The sequence below is a fragment of the Ambystoma mexicanum genome, chromosome 4q (assembly GCF_040938575.1).
Source record: "Ambystoma mexicanum isolate Mex_15411 chromosome 4q, UKY_AmexF1_1, whole genome shotgun sequence".
NCBI lineage: Eukaryota > Metazoa > Chordata > Amphibia > Caudata > Ambystomatidae > Ambystoma > Ambystoma mexicanum.
The window spans coordinates 903,820,126-903,837,573 of NC_090928.1; positions in this window are offsets into that span (position 1 = coordinate 903,820,126).

Consider the following 17,448-nt stretch of genomic DNA (forward strand, 5'->3'; position numbering starts at 1 on the left):
ACTGGGAATATATGAAGACGTGGAGTATAAAATAAAAGTGTTCAGCAAAAGGGGACACTGAGAGTACATTAGTGACCGCTATTACTTTTTTCCTTTTCTTAAGGGTAGGGGGGAGAATAAAGAACTGTGATTAGCACAGACTTGGGGAGACAGTAAGAGAAACAAAGTCCTATTAGAAGGAGGGGAAAACAGGGTAATATCTATATATATATATGCGCATCTAGATACTCAAATAAGGCGATTAGGGACAGCCGGCTAGGGAGGAAAGGGAGGGCAGCTTGAATGGTGAATGGTGCCAAGAGGTGTGTGCACCTCGTATGTGCTAGAGGAGATTTTGACGTTGTGAATGTGTGAACGATTATAAGTGCATAATAGTTGAATGGTCATAATAAGTGTGGTCGGATAAAAGTTTTTTCTCTCTTCAGACAACGCCAATATAGTGGAGTGAGTGAGTACCTTTTTGATTTCCAGTCTGACATTGTCAAACCAAAGGATGGGTTGCTCTTGTATGTGCCCCTCAAAAAGAACATAATAGATATTGTGTACGGCCAGTTTTGTATTGTGCAGACAGGGAGGAGGAGAGCCCAAAGGGACCCAACATTGCATGTGAAATAAAATATAAAGAATAATATTGATACGACACTTACATTGTAGTTGCAAACACACGAGGCACATCAGCACTAGGAGGGCACAGAGATGGGGGCTGAAACACCCTTATCACATATTTGTAAGAATCTCCCGGGATACGTGGAGCGGATTAAAAAATATCATGACCAATGGGTGACCGAGCTAAAAGGGGAGGGGTTACCTCAGATTTGGCCCGAGGGAGGGTCGTTTGATAAAAGTGTCCTGGATACAGTGGCCACATGCATTTATCTAAAATACAAAGGAAAGCAGCTGCAAAATAGGAGGGAAATATTGGATCTGTGGAGGTTATTTGAAGAGATACCACCGCCTAAGACACCAGCATTAAATCCTGATCTCCCGTCCACCACAGACAATCCACTGCTAATACAAAGAGATGTCAAAGAAGGCTCAAGTGTAGCGCCACCAGTAGAGGTAATAAGTTTGTACCCGATAATAAAGAAGCCTGTGCCTGCTGAGGGGTACAGTGATCCCACTTACATACCTCCCCCGAGAGATACTACACCCCTCCGGCCCACAGCACCTCCGCCATACGAAAGCACGAGAGAGCGAGCCCAGACAGACGCACAAAGGGTGGATATAGAGAAGCTCACAGATGATTTAGAATCGAGACTGACGATAGCAAAGGATGAGCTCTCGAGGATAAAAGACATATGTGAACGAACAGCACTAGATGCAACTAGATCAGGGCGTACGTCCAGAGCGCAAGGTGAAAATAGAAAACCCGAAGAGGGGTGGAAAAAAGGCGAGATTTTGTTCAGAATTGAAGAAGAACCAACGCGAATAATAGAAATAGGGCCAGGAGAGGGAGATATTGCAAGCGAAGAAAGGCGGGGGGGAATTAGAGAGGAGTTGCTGTGTGACATAAGGGATGAGGTAGAAGAAAGCGACAGGTTGAGTATAGCGATAGGAGGGGGAAGCGAAGGGGGGGAAGGTACGTGTTCACTGAGAACCCTGGACGATGAGTGGACGGGGCGACTAAGGAACAGAGTGGGAAAAATGGCATCACTAGGGACATCAACAGATCAAACGGGTCCGGACGGAACGACAAAAGGAAGGCTACAGCTCCCATTGATACACAGGGGAGGAGGGAGGCCTAACTATATCCCATGGGCACAGATGGATAAGGCCAATTTATTGAAGTTATTGCCCCCGTTGTCAGGAGGGGCAAGTAAGTGGATATATGCCTTTGAGAAACATACTGCCGGGGTACCCCTAGCCATAGGAGATGTGAAAAGTCTACTCGTATCAGCGGTAGGTGACCAGGCTGAAAGGGTATGGGTTAAAGCCGGTTTCCCGGGAGTAACGTTAGACTGCGACGCCATGATGGGGCATCCTTTAACACGGTGCGTGCCAGGGTGTGGGATGCCTTACGCGAAACATTCCCAGACACACCGGACTTGCAGTCAGTGATGCAGTGTACAATGAATGACGGGGAAGAGGCTATGGATTACATTTTCCGGGTCCAAGAGATGTGGAGAGCAGAAACGGGCACGCCCTGGTATCAATCGACATCTTTATTTTATTTCATTATAAAGAGAGGGCTCCCAAAGGAAGTGCAGAAGGCGCTTGACAAGATAGCAGGTATTGAAGCAAAGGGATGGCCAGAAATTCAAAGCATAATAGTACACCATTGTAAAAGAATCAAGGAGAGGGAGAAGGAGGTGGCGCAGAAAAGATTGGCAAACGAGGCGAAGTTAGTACAGTCAAAGTTAGTGAAGGTTGCAGCAGCAGTAGCCGCGCTCCCACACAGTAGGGAGGGAGATGAGGAGGAGGAGGGGCTGATAGCACTCCAAGGAAGGGTAGCAACTAATTGGGCAGGACCAGCACAGCGGCAGTGGACCGAGCAAGAGCAAGGTGGAAGCCCACAGTGGCAAGAGTGGACCCCTCGAGGTGGGTACAGGGGCCGGAGAGGAGGTGGACAGGGGTATGGAGGAACGGGAGGAAATGGATGGCAGGGTCCCAGGGGCCCCCAAGGGAGTTGCTGGAACTGTGGACGATGGGGACATTACTCCAGGGAGTGCAGAAGTAGAGCAAACAATGGGTTCCAGGAGGGGGAGAGTTATGGTCATCCACACCAAGGTCAAGGACACCAGTATAGGACACAGAACCACCCCCAAAACAATGACAGCATGCAATACATGCCAGGCAACCCTTTCACGACAACAGCAAATGGGGCCCCCGCGCCAGCGCCTTACAGCGGCATGTCGGTAGTTTCCGGAAATGTCTTTACTGAGGGAGGGGCGACGAGATACCCCGCATAGGACAGCCCACAGAGAACACTTGCGTGTCCAGTTCTATCCACCACCTACAATGCAGCAGAGGAACCATTGGTAGGGGCGCAGATAGGAGACAAGCAGTTTATATTCATGGTTGATTCGGGAGCGGAGAAATCATGTATCAGAGAGGGCCGATTCCCGTTATCTAACAGGAAGTTAGAGACGCAGGGGTTCTCTGGGGCTGTAGTTGAAGTTCCTTACACAGAAGCTTTGGATGTGACAGTGGGGGGTAAGACTGTGAAGGCACTCTTATTATACTACGAACATTCCCCAATTAACTTGCTAGGGAGGGATCTCCTGAGCAAACTCAACATGACCATATCATTTACCGAGAGAGGGATAGTGTGTTCCACACCCGGGATATGCCCTTTGCGTGCAATGCTGGTAGTGCAAGCCTACACAACCACGCAGGAAATACGAGGACTGCCACAAAATGAGGAAATGTTTATCAAAGGGCTGAAGACTCTGGCCCTCATAATTCCCGAGCTGAGAAGCATGGACTGGAGGATCCCGGCGGAGTTCCTCTTCCGCCCCATAGTATGCCCCAACACAGCATCAGGGTCAGTGGTATCGTTAGATTTGCACGCTGTGCAAGTGTCAGCAAAAAGAATAGCTGTGATCGGAGTGGACGAGGAAGGGTGTGAGTGGCGCACAGTGCTATGCACAAACGCCAACATCGCCCTGCGAGAGGTAACAGATGAGGATCTCTTCTCAGACTCAGAGGAGGAAGGGTGAAATAGTGATGGAAATAGCGATGCCCTGTGATATTTTAATACAAGCAAGGGAGACTCCCGTCCACTTGATGACAGTGGTAGGAGCACCGCCGTCGTTTTTTGATGACGACATGAGGCTCGTACCAAACAACTTATGGACAACAGGCCCCCATGATGTGGGACTGTTGCATGGAGTGCAGCCTGTGGTAATAAAGCTAAAACAAGGAGCAATTTTACCACAAGTTAAACAGTATCCTCTGTCTCGTGAAGCTGAAGAAGGGATAAAAGAGACAATAAACGCCCTACTAGCACAAGGGATAATAGTGCCTTCAAACTCCCCATGTAACACTTGTATTTATCCGATCAAAAAAGCAAAAGGGGGGTCTTGGAGGATGATACAGGACTTACGCCCCCTCAACGATGTAATTCAGAAGGAGTTCCCTCTAGTCCCGAACCCCGCATCAATACTGTGCAGCATCCCGAAGGAGGCATCACATTTCACAGTAGTGGATTTGAAAAACGCATTTTTCTCTATTCCCCTGGCTGAAGAGAGTAGATACCTTACCGCCTTCACACTGGGGGGTAAAAGGTATGAGCATTGCAGATTACCACAGGGTTACTGCGAGAGCCCGAGCATCTTCAATCGCGTATTACATGAAGACCTAGGAAACCTATCAGTTGAAAGTACCATTATTCAGTACGTAGACGATTTACTAGTCTGCGCACGAAACGAAGAGACATGCAGAAAAGATTCCATAACATTATTGACTTTGCTGGCCAACAAGGGGTACAAAGTGGACAAGGGAAAGCTACAATACTGTTTGACAGAGGTCCTGTACCTAGGACAGCTGATTTCGAGAGATGGGAAAAGAATAATACCAGACAGGGTAGAAGCCATAAGATCAGTACAAGAACCCACAACAGTAAAAGACATGCAGAAATTTTTGGGAATGTGCAATTACTGCCGAGCATGGATATTAGATTATGCGGCATACACTAGGCCCTTATTACAAGCATTAAAGGTTGCCCAACAGGAGAACAGGAAGGTGGAATGGACGGAAGAGATGAGTTCCTCCTTCCAAACACTAAAAGAGTTGATTTCAAGCGCCCCAGTACTCGCAAACCTTGATTATGGACGCGAGTTTTATCTATTCTCCCACTGCAAGGAAACACTGATGACAGCAGTCCTGACACAAAAAACATCCCTAGGACACAAGCCATTGGCTTACTATAGTGGCACTTTAGATGCCGTGATGCAGGGCCATTTCGCGTGCGAGCAATCACTCGCTGCAGCCGCGTTCGCGATTGAGAAAAGTGCCACAATAGTAATGGGCTGCCCTATAACATTGTTTGTGGAACATTCATTATTTGCCATACTCGAGAGATCAAAAAGTACACTGACCACACAGCGGGCAACTGCCTACGAGATTATACTGTCCAGTGCCAACATCCATATAGTGAGATGCAAGACAGTGAACCCCGCCACATTCATTACAGAAGCGTGCACGCTGGAAGACATGCAGAACCACGATTGCGCAACCTACACAGGAGGAAGTGGGGAGGAGACAGTGGTGTGTGAGAACGCTCTAAGCGAAGGGGAAGTGTACTTTGTGGATGGGTCCGCATCTATTGACACGGACACGGGAGAAAAACACGTTGGCATGGCAGTGGTGAGGTTAGAAGACGGTGAGTATGAAACACTGGTACAATATCGTCTCCCATCACATTACTCCGCGCAGGCAGCAGAACTGATTGCACTCATAGAAGCACTACATGCAGCAAAGGGTTGTGCAGTGACAATATACACAGACTCAGCTTACATGACAACAACAGTACATGGAGGCCTAGCAAGATGGGGGCGGAGGGGCTTTAGGAGGGCAGATGGAACACCTGTACAGCATGCAGAATTGTTAAAAGAGTTAATTGAGGCCCTGCAAAACCCCACTGCAGTAGCAATAGTAAAATGCCAAGCACATACGTCCAACACAGATGTTGTGTCTTTAGGGAACGCGGCAGCGGACGCTGCCGCCAAGGAGGCTTCCTATTTTCAGAAAAATGGTACAGGTGAATACATGCTTAAGGACAAAACAAACGAACAGCCCCCAGAGGGATATAATGTCATGCCCATACCACAAATAATAGAATTACAGGAAGGAGCCAGTGCAGAAGAAAAACTATTGTGGACAAAGCGAGGGTGCAGCAAGTCAGGAACAGACCTGCTGTGGAGGCAGAATAACTCGGGGAAGGTGGTAATGCCAATTCAGCTACTAGAGATTGCATTTCAACAGCTACACTTCCCTGCACATAACACCAAACAACACATCGCAGCAGAAATACAGGAAGAATGGTTCGTGCCCTGTCTCCAGGAGCACGTGTCTCGTTTGGCAATGGAATGTACAACATGCCAAATATACAATTCAGGGATGACATTACGTACTCTCCGGGGAACAATCCCTAAGCCCATTGGCCCATTCAAGGAACTACACATAGATTATGCAGATATGGGGGAAAGGTGTAATGGTGCACGGTACATGATTGTGGTCGTGTGCCCATTTTCAAGGTGGGTGGAAGCAGGACCCTGCGCGCGGCCTGATGCCAAGAGCGCCGCCAAGTTCCTAGTAAGGGAGGTATTCCCGCGCTGGGGAATTTGTGACGTCATCCGCTCAGACAATGGCACTCATTTTGTGAATGAGCTTTTTAAGGAAGTGACTGCATTGTTGGGAATAACACATAAATTATGTTCAATTTATCATCCTCAAAGTAATGGCGTAGTGGAAAAGATGAACGGATTGTTGAAGGGCAGGTTATCAAAACTATGCTTCTCATTGAAAAAGAATTGGATTTACTGCCTACCGCTTGCGCTATTTGAGTTGCGAAACCAGCCAAGCAAAGACCACCATTTGTCCCCGCACGAGATCGTGACTGGGAGACGGATGAACACAGCACATTCACCACTGCGTGAACACTCAGACGCTCACAGAAGCGCCGCGATATTGGGAGATGAGTTCACAGACTATTTAAAGAAACTAACAAGGGCAGCGCGCGTGATAGCAAAGCAATTGTCCCCACACTTCACTAGAGAAGAGGGAAACGCAACAGGCGCTGACACGGAGCCAGGGCAACAACTACAGCTAATGCCCGGCGACTGGATATATGTCAGAAGTTTTGTGCGTCGGTGGAATGCACCACGATTCCATGGCCCATATGAAGTAATATTTTGCACGCCTACAGCGGTAAAGGTCAAAGGGTTGAGGTACTGGGTGCACTTGACCGATGTACGGAAGGCATATAGCAACGTACAAGAGGAGGTAGATGGGGAGGCACAGACAACAGCAAACGCTGCGACTGAACAGAATGACTGAATATGAACTTGCGTGTATGTGCTGGTATTGAATTTTAAGAAATGCACAACTGATAAATTTTGTTTTAACTTTCATCTTGTTGAGTGTGAATATATATATATATTTTGAATAAAATGCCAAACTATGAGCTTGTATACACCCTTGTCTGTGAATACCCCTCCCCGTATCCCCACCCGCTTCCATTCCCCGTCACATGTATATTGGCACTGATGGTGCCAACAAAAATGTTTACATGTATGCACTCAATACACTTTTATATCTTAAAACAGGAGCTTCCATGGCATCTAACGGGCGGCCTGCGACGGATAGATTTACTAGAATTAGAGAATGGTTAACTGTGAAATGTATATATTCGTATGAATGTGGACTATCTGCGTGCATTGTATTGTTTTTTACATTGTTATTTGGTCTGGTTACATACTGGTTGATAGCGTTCATCTCTATCGAGATGAACGAGGGGGGAGGGAACAACACAACTACTGGGACCAATACAACTGCAAGTGTCAATGCAACTACAAGGGAAGGTGATTTTTTGATATGGGACGGAACTAAACTTGTGTGGGGCTACTATACTACGTCATCCAGTGTTGTCATCTCACACAATGGAGGGCCAAAGGGTGAAAAACAAAACAACACACTGTCCCCACCTGAGATGTCTAATTACAATGCTCACAGCTTAAACGACCGAAATCCCTCTGCCATATCCTGGTTGTATAATACCCCCACCAGCCAACCTGCCCCCACGGCCATAGAGAATCAAAGAATGAGAGAAACACATGAAATATTATATGATGACTGGGTGAAGGGGGGCGGGAATGAGAAAGGGGGGTCTAGTTTGTCTCTTGCCCAGGGAATCGGGAAGAATATGAGGAATAAGAACAATAGACGGAAGAGGGAAGGAGGAAGTATGATGAGTACTACGGGCTAGGTCTAGATAAGATGGAAGACCCGCGACACCCCCACCAAATGAATAAGTGGTATGCAGACATGAGTGCCACAGCTAGACAAACAACAAACGAGAGCTGTTACGTTTGCTCCCTCATCCCTCACGCATCAGGTACACCCAAAGTACTGTTACCCAAAGAGTTGCCGATTATAGATGCCCAATGTCTCCTTCATCTCACGTTATGCAGAATTAAGAACACCTTCCAGGCACATGAAGTGACTTTTCAAATGCTGCAGAACGAGAAAACGTGTTACCCAAAACCGTCAGGGGTTGTATGTCTGAGAGAACCATTTTTTGCAATCGAAGGGACACTTTTTTCTGATAACAAGTGGAAGAACGAAGAAGTAATGTGTAAAGCTGAAGCACTGAGGGGTGTGGCACCGGAGAAATTGCAATGGATAGAAGAAACATGCACACCCGTATGGAGAGAACACATTTCAAAACTAACCTGGGTTACGCCCATCGAAAAGCCTTTCAAGTTGCAGAGTGAAATAGACTATGAACTATGTTTCAAAGGAGAGGGGAGAACGTCCATGGGGACGAACAAGAAGTGCAACAAAACCCTCACTATCCCAGACCTAAGAAAAGGGACAGCGGCCCTCATGGACACGTATTGGGTATGTGGCAACAAGGCATACCTACACCTCCCCCCGTCGTGGAGTGGCAGCTGCTCAATGGCCACACTGCACTCAGCTCTAATGGTGATACCAGAAAGCCACATCGAGGGGAGCCAAAGGACACAGGAGCGCATGCAGCAGAGTGTGGCCCAACCAACTTCAGAGTCACAAATCTATGTCCTGTCTTCTGGAAGCAAGGGAGAGGTGCTGACCCGCAACAGACGAGCATCAAACTATATATCGAAGGCATCATCAGAACTATTGGCTCAGATCCCAGACAAATATCGATTATTCAGCTCAGCAGAAACATTTTTTGCCTCGCTCGTATCAAGTGTCCAAGCAAGGGCTAACGCAAAATGGCTCCAGATAACCCGCTGGGAATTAATTCAGCTGGCGAACGACACCGAAGAAGGTTTTAACATAATAAAGGTCGAACTAAGAGCCTTGCGACTGATGACCATGCAGAACAGGTATGTCCTGGACCTGTTGACGGCGATGGACGGCGGTGTTTGCCGAAAAATAGGAAGTGCCTGCTGCACTTTCGTACCTTCTGAAGATGCAGAGAACGGCTCCCTGTCCCATGTGATCGAAGCAGTCCATAACCTAGGAGAAAAAATGAAGATGGAAGGCGGAGCAGTAGATAGTACATGGTTCGATAACCTCTTCTCCTGGGTCCCCTCATGGCTTGGAACAACGATGAAATTTTTGATGCCAGCTGTGGTGTTCCTCCTTTTGATTTTCTGCCTATGCCAGGTGGGTCTTCGAGTCTGTGCTAACGCAGTACCAAATGGTGCAATGATGATGGTGACAATGGGCAACTCACACGGTACAATAAAAACGGTGCAAGAAGCACAAGTGCAAACAGGGGTAGACAACACACCCAGGTACCAACTGGTGCCCATGTACCACGACAAGGATATTGTAGATAAGCTTTGGCACACCACCATCAAAGAACCCCGCATACTAGAATGGTACGAGGAAGTGTGGGTAGATTTGGAAGGAGATGGTGGGTGCATATATCTTACGTGTACTCCAGATGAATACGCCAGGAGAGGTGAGAGTTTAAGGGGGGTGTGCAGAGCATGGATGCCTATCAAAGGAACTCCTGCATGGGATGAGGCGGTGATGGACGAAGCAGAATGTAGGAGGATAGAGGAGTTAAAGAATTCGTTACTTAAGTAACGAAAGGGGGGAAATGTAGGGGAGGGCTGGTCCAGGAGACCCCTCTCGCCTGCGTTTCTTCCCCAGGTGAGGGCTATGGCCCATTGGGCGTTCCCTCATGCCACCCGGGCCCAGGTGGTGGAGGGCTCACCCACTGGAGACATTGCCCACACGTATCGAATGCCCACATGTATTGATTACAACACAAATTTAGCTAGGCCCAAAAACCATTCTTTGCCCGGTAAAGATGGTGTGAGCTCAGCGCACTGTAGCGCGGCCCCCACCCTTGGAGAACATCCCTGTTGCCGCAGCACCCTGGCAGATCCGCTGCAAGCACGTTCCCACGAACAAGACGGACATGAGCTAGCGCAATACGCTAACATTGTAACAGTTCACCTCCCGCAGTGTACCATCACTATCAGCATGACCCGGCCAGCAGGCCTGAACAATGAGAAGAACAAGTAAAATGGTCCTCTGATGGCAGACAGTCTTTATATATATATGTATATATTAATGTCAAGACCTCTTGCATTATTTCTTTCTTCCACAAAATACAAATGCCTGTAGAATGTATTAAAATGAGAGAGTATGCTCCCATGATATAAGCTATGGCGAGCTCGCACCATTGCAGGTGGATGCCAATGATAAAGGAACGCTCCAGGGATCTGTTCGTTGCGTGTATCACTGGGCAGCCTACCTCACGTGGTTTCGCGCCATAGCTAAAGCTAATGCTGCTAGAGTACACGAGAAAGCGGATGCAACTATACTATGAACCCATGAAAAGAATGCGCGAGAGTGCACGTATCATGTGTGAATATCTGAGCCCCTCATATGCCACCACCGTCACGTACAGTGGCGGGTCGTTTTCTATGTACTCCACTTATCTAACCACTACCTCATTTACTACGAATGTATATGCATGTAACTGAAACACTGTAGCTGCTAGAGTCTAATGTACAAATATGATGCTCAAACTGGGTATAATCGAAACGCACCCAGCAAAGATTAAATGCATGTTTCGAAGTGATTTTAAATAAGTATTATAGAAAGTATTCAAATGTTTGCGATGTCTTTACTTATATTCAGCAACGCACGAGGGAGATACCTTTGTGAAAGCGTACAAGGTCTCGATGTATCCCCCTCCCTCCCTCAGAAGGCTGCCAAGACAGGAGAACAGAGCCCCGCTCTGCGCTATCACGCCTCCCCCGACCCGACTGGAGTCGCTTCAAAGACTTGTAGCCCCACTCCAGTACCCAAGGCCGCGGCCAGCCACCTGCATTATTTACAGCACAGCAGTAAACCTTAGTTTAAACTCAAGCGCCCCCTCATAAACCCCACAACCCACCGGACTGTCTCAGACTTATGGCCCTGTGCAATCAGGACACCCAACACTTTGACAACACACAGCGAAACATCCATAATCACTTCTAACAAGACAGAAAGACCTGTCCCCGAAGCTTAGCCCCTCGACCTATGGTCCCGGTCAACAGATCACAAGTAACCAGGCTACGATATATTATCTCCAGATTCCTCACAAGGTGCATTCCTCCTGTGTTGCATTTAACCTATTAAAAGATTTACTAAAGAGAATAAAACTGTAAATGACTGAATGACTGCAGTGTGCATGGCAGAGGGCAAGTAAGTCAGAAAAGGCATTCATCTCTGCCACAGGCCGCCTCGGGACACCAACACCGCCCGGATGAACTCAAGCCGACCTGCCAGGCCCAGCCCAACCCACGAGGGTGACCAGTGACGTCCTCCAGCCAAGACCAACCACACCGCAGCAGCACCTATAGTTAGTCGTCGCCACCCAATCCCAATGAACTTGTGCCCCCTATAGTATGTAGGTTTTGATGACGTTTTTTGTAAATATATACGCCTGTCTTTGCTATTGTCAGACAGAGCGCTCTCGGAGTCTGCAGAGTTCTTTGCATGCCCAATTCTGATTGATAAACTCCCATTTACGCTCACCCGCACTCTGTCTTGGCCTTATTCCCATTTTGGGGAGAGTCCTTCATTGTCTCTCATTGCGGGGAGGATCGTGCTGTTTGGGGACGCTTGCTTTCACAGGGCAACCCTCATTTATGAAGTAGACCCATGCCTATTCACAGCTCATGAACATTTCTGGAGACGAGGCCTAATTTACAAAACACCTGCCAATTTAGGGCAATGACGTAGCAGCACCTCTAAGATTGAGCCGCTAAAATCGTATTGAACAGCGAGCTGATTCACAGAATAAAGTCAGTCAGAAGCCAACAGTGCAAAGGGAACACATTGGCACTGGCCGTGCCCTCTGAGCGCACAATGCAGTGGATCAGCATTATGCGCCAATGGAAGTGCTAAACGGGTGATTGCGTGGTGCAATCATGGGAAGGAATGGCCGGATTCCTCGCCGGTAATCTCCCTTACTTTCACTCCTACTCTTCCATTAGACAGTAAGTACAACAAGAAGGTGCTCACTGACTATCATGCCTCGGTAATCCATATTACTCTTTCACCGACCCTTCCTCCTCACAGTACTTAGACCATGAAGGCATTCCCTGACTATCATGCTCCGCTAAACCAAATGACTCCTAGACATGCTCTTCCTCATCACATTACTTACGCCATGAAGGTGCTCCCTGACAATCAATCCCCGGTAATCCATATTACTCTTTCACCTACCCTTCCTCCTCACAGTACTTAGACCATGAAGGCATTCCCTGGCTATCATGCTCCGCTAAACCAAATGACTCCTAGACATACTCTTCCTCATCACATTACTTACGCCATGAAGGTGCTCCCTGACAATCAATCTCGCCTCATCCCTCTTCCACTACCAAGTCCTTATCTCACAAGCATTCTGCCTTGCACCACAGGAATTCCCAGAACGCATATCTAGTCTGTACCTCTGAATGGAGTTAAACTGGCTCCTCCCCTGAGGGAGCGGGGGAATAAGAGCCACCCTCAACCACATCGCCCCCGGTTCGTTTCCTGTCTTTGTGGAGACAGGCACCTTTTCTCTCAGTTCCCGCTGGAGAGGGAAGTTAACCTCCCCCTCCACCCCCCCTCGAACCCCCCCCCCCACCCTGCTGGCCTGCTCTGAATCTGGTTCAGAGTCAGGGTCTGTAGATGATGTGGGCACAATAACATGACCTGCTATGGTGGGCGCACTCGGGGGACATGCTTCCGCATTGCTGGTGATATATCAGGCCCCACTTTGGCAGATCCACGTTCATGGAAACTAGACAGAGGACAGAAGAGGAATTGCCCCAGTGCCTGTGGCAGGAAAGGTTGGTCATTTAAGGGAAGGAGCTATGCAGGATAGGTATGCCCCTGGGCTCCTTTGCAGCGCTGTGCAAATAAATTAAATAAACCAAAAAAATAAATAAAATAAAAGGCTTGTCCTGGCCTGCTATACTCCTCCAGCAACTGGGTGGTTCATGCCAGGAAGTAGAGTACGTGGAGGCATCTGAAGTGATGGAGAGAAATGAACCCTCACACAGGAGGGGGCATCTATTCCATTTACTCTCCTGGCACTGGCGGGCAAACGCGCTGTCCTTCGGGTGGCAAATGGCGGGCGCCACCGTTAGTGGGGGCTCCGACCGAGTCAACCAAGTAAACCAACAAGGGCCAACAATAGGCCAAGAGTTGGTGGGGGGGGGGCACGTAACAAGGGGGTGACGAAGGGGGAGGGGGAGCTGGACCAAGAGAGTGGTGGGCTATATAAAGGCTCTGACCCCCGTCTCCCCCTCACAGAATAGTGGCTGCATCAAGCGTTCGGTAATCATGACGTGGATTGTGCCCGCGTTGAACGTTTTGCTCTAGTTTTATTTACCGTACTTACTGGCCTCCGTGCCAAGGGAACTTTGATTGGAAAGTGTTGTGACTTAAAAATGGGGAGGGGGGACAACTTCTTAAAGGGCTTTTGTCAAGGGTTACCTTCAAAGCAAATAATTACGTGGGAAAATAAATGGAGCGGGTTTGTATTGTTAAATGGCACCAGGGCCGATGTAATTGTGTGTTGATTGTTATATGATGGGTGGAACAGCTTCATGGAAACAGTAAGTGGGAACGTAGCGTGATTGTGACCTTTGGTGGGGGGGGGGGGGTGGAGGAGTTCAGTAATCAAATAAAGGAGTGTTCTGTTTTGCCGACAACGTTCAGCGAGTTTATGCGCTGCTCTGCCTAACAAGGCCCCACGTCCTTGGTTGGTCTTGAATGGGGGGTATGTGGGGTAGGTCTCTACGCGGGAAGATATGAGTGCGCGCCAGGTAAACTTTGTGGGCAGAAGGTTGTGTGGGGGTTTTGGGGGCCTCTAACGGCCTTCACGGTGCGTGGGGCCTGCTGGTAAGGGATTGCTATTGAGCCCAGTGAGGCTGCAGGGTTGTATTGGCATGTTAGGCAATGATCGGTTGTGTTGGCATGTTATGCAATGATCGGTTGTGCGGCTGCAGGGTTGTGTTGGCATGTTATGCAATGATCGGTTGTGCGGCTGCAGGGTTGTGTTGGCATGTTATGCAATGATCGGTTGTGCGCCATAGGTTTTGTTTTGGGATAGCCGCGAGGGACATTTAAGGGATATACCACGATTTAGGAAGTAACTGAGTTCTACATCTCTGTTCTCTTATAAAATGAGCTTGGAGAGCTCGGTCAGTTAATGCTCATTCCGCAGTATGAGATTGCGAAACACTTGTGCATGGGCGGGAAACACATTTATTATATCATACTTGCTACAAAGGGCCGTGGCATGGAACGAAAAAAAAATCGATGCAGAGGGGTCAAAAAAGTGACTTTTGCATTTACATTCAGCAATACAATGGTAGTAGTCCCCCACCAGTTGCACAGCGACTCTCAATACAAATCACATAATCAGCTCACTGGACAATATACATTTTTGGAATAGTGGAACACCTATCCCAGGCACTTAGTTTAAGAAAAGCAAACATCTGGGCTCCCGGGAGGGTGGAGGGATGCTAATAATGTGCGAAGTGAATTGAGGCCAATAAGGGGTGAAGTGAAGTTCTTCGGCTGCTCATGAAATACTTATTATCTATGAGTTCTGCAAAAACTATTCTATAATTTGGCATCCCCGGGCCTTGCTCATGCTAAACACAACTCAAGAAAAGCAAAGCTGTGGGTCTTGGGGCTGGGAGGGGGGGCAGCTATTAATGTGGCAAAGTGAATTAATGTGTCATGACCTTAACTAATACATTTTGTCTTTTGTTTTCAAGGTGGCAAGGTTCGTGAGGCTTACAGCTTCCAAGGCAGCCGTTCCTGGCACATAGTTGTAATATTTATTTATTTGCGCCAAGCTATCAATACTTTAGTTTAAGTAGGGGGATTCACTGGGCCATGCATCTGGGGCTTTCGGTGCCTACATATGGGAAACGTAGGAGTCCTTAACACAACATCTTAGAAGAGTTAGGACGTATAAGTGACCCCGGTTTGGTTGACGGAGTATGAGCAAGGCGAGCGAGGATGGGTCAGGAACAAATGGGATGGCCGTTGGTTACATAGGGCACTTGGGCCACATTTGAAAACCCCCCAAAATGTGGAGGAATTACCACAGAGATTGAATTAGGAGGGGCGGCACTCCCAATTGCCACCTCCCTAGGAGGGAGGGTAGCCCTCGGTCCCAGCCACATCCGGCCGAGCTCCAGGGAAGGGATATAAGGCAGGGAGACTGCCGAGCCCAGTCTCTTCCTTCAGCCCCCCACCTGAAGTCCCATACACCCATACCTAACAGTGGACAGCGAATACAGATAGGGGCCTTTCTCAGTGCCCGGGTTTAAGGGTAAGTCATGAGTCATAAGGTCTCTGTGGGTCAAACAAGCAGGTTATTCTTGGGATAAGGTGGGGTTTCTTTGCTTTAAGCAGGTATCAAGAGGGCACGTTGTCAGTGGCGATGTGAGGGAGGGGGCCTCAGGCTACAATAGATTAAGTAATGTTGGGAAACTCAGAGGACGCAAGAGAGAGACCTACGAAATTGACCGGGACCACAGGGGGGGGGGGTGAACCGTCCCCTCACCTACAGCAGGATGCAGTCAGCTAAAGGGGAGGTGCTAGAGCCACCTTCACACTAAAGGGAAGGATGGACAAAAGCTCCTCTACAATTTTGACACGCCACCGGACACGTCCGGAGGGCCGCTCTAATGTCATTAATGTCGGGATGAGTGTGAATGCGAGGGGGTAAGCAGAAGTTATGGGGAAGTTCCTTGCCCCAGGGCGATCCACGACCTGGTGTCTGGGGGGAACTCTCTGCCGCCGGCAACCAGCAGAGAGTCATGGCAGAGTCACAGGTCGATCCCCTAGAAAGCACTGACAGATCCCATAGGGGACTGCGCAGCTAATATCTTCGAATTAACTGCGCCCAGGAGTACTAGACTCAGGGGAGGCCCCGGGTAAAGAGGGAGGGGTTTGGGGGCTTGGAAGTCCTTCCAACCCCAAAGGCCCAGGAGGGAGGTGGGGGAGGGAAGTGAGAATGGAAACTGGGAAAAAAGGGAAGGGAAGAAGGGAAGTCATGTGGGAATGAGAAGAAGGTGTCACAGTAAGGTTTGGGTAAAGAAAGAAGTAGGGGAATGGATAAGGAAAGAAGAAGAGTGGGGGACTGGAAGGGCTCTGGGGAGTGGTAAAGGTTGGCAGGGCTGTGTAAAATTAGGCGGTTTGGGGAAATAACCTGCTGGGGGATGATGGCTAGAACTGAGGGGGGTGGGACAGGGGAAGGACCAGCCAACTTGTAGAATAGATAGAAAGATAGAACTGAACATGGAAGCAAGGGGCGGGGGAATGGAAGAAGGGGGAGTGTCGGTGTGTCCCCATGTTTGTAGTGGGGGAGAAACAGCTGCTGTTCTTAGTACTGGCCTTTAAACTTTGCTTGGCTCTGAGGGTCTTTACAATGGTCCTGGCGCCCCTGGCAGCCCTGCTGCACTCCCAGGGCCATTTTCTGCACCCCTATGTGGCCGATTGGATACTGCATGCTCCCTTGCATACCTTGCCCTCAGTAGCACAATTATTATGCATGCACTCCCAGAGAGGGTCAGCTTGGGAGTGAACACCCAGAAGTCTATGATGGTCCTCACTCAGGTAGTGCAGTAAATAGGGCGTATTACCGATACCCAGAAGGGAATGATGAAGAGCCTTGAAGCTGTAGCACAGATAGAGAGGCAGCCCGACAATGTTTGTAAGTGCAGGGAGACTTGGAAGCCATGGTCATTGTGGTCTCATGGGCCAGGTTTCACTTCAGACATTTGGTTTCTCACCTCCTGCCCAACTGGGGTGCATCTTCCATGGACAACACCAGGCAGACAGCAATTTCTTCCATTATCAGGAGGAAGTTTGTCTGATGGCTCAAGGTGGAATCACCTGCTTCGGGTGTTCCCTTTGGTTCCCCCCTAGCCACTCATCCTCACGAAGCATGCTAGTCCGATGAGGTGAGGTTCTACACTGGGGTTCTTTGCTGTTTAAGGAAAAAAAGTCCAGATCGGAAGGTGTATGTCCTTGAATTAGAGGGAATTAACACCCATTTTGACTGATAGAAGAGGCTGTCAGGATGTGCATAGACAATCAGGTGCCAAGATATACAGAAACTGCCAGGGTGGCACCAGATCCCACTTGCTCCAACAGGTTGCGTTAGGATTAGTAAATAGGCAGGGGTCAATCTGCTGTCTCTTCAAGATTCATATATCCTGTGGGTGGAGAGCATCCAGCCTGATACCTTAAGCAATGTTTGTTTGTCCTCAGTAG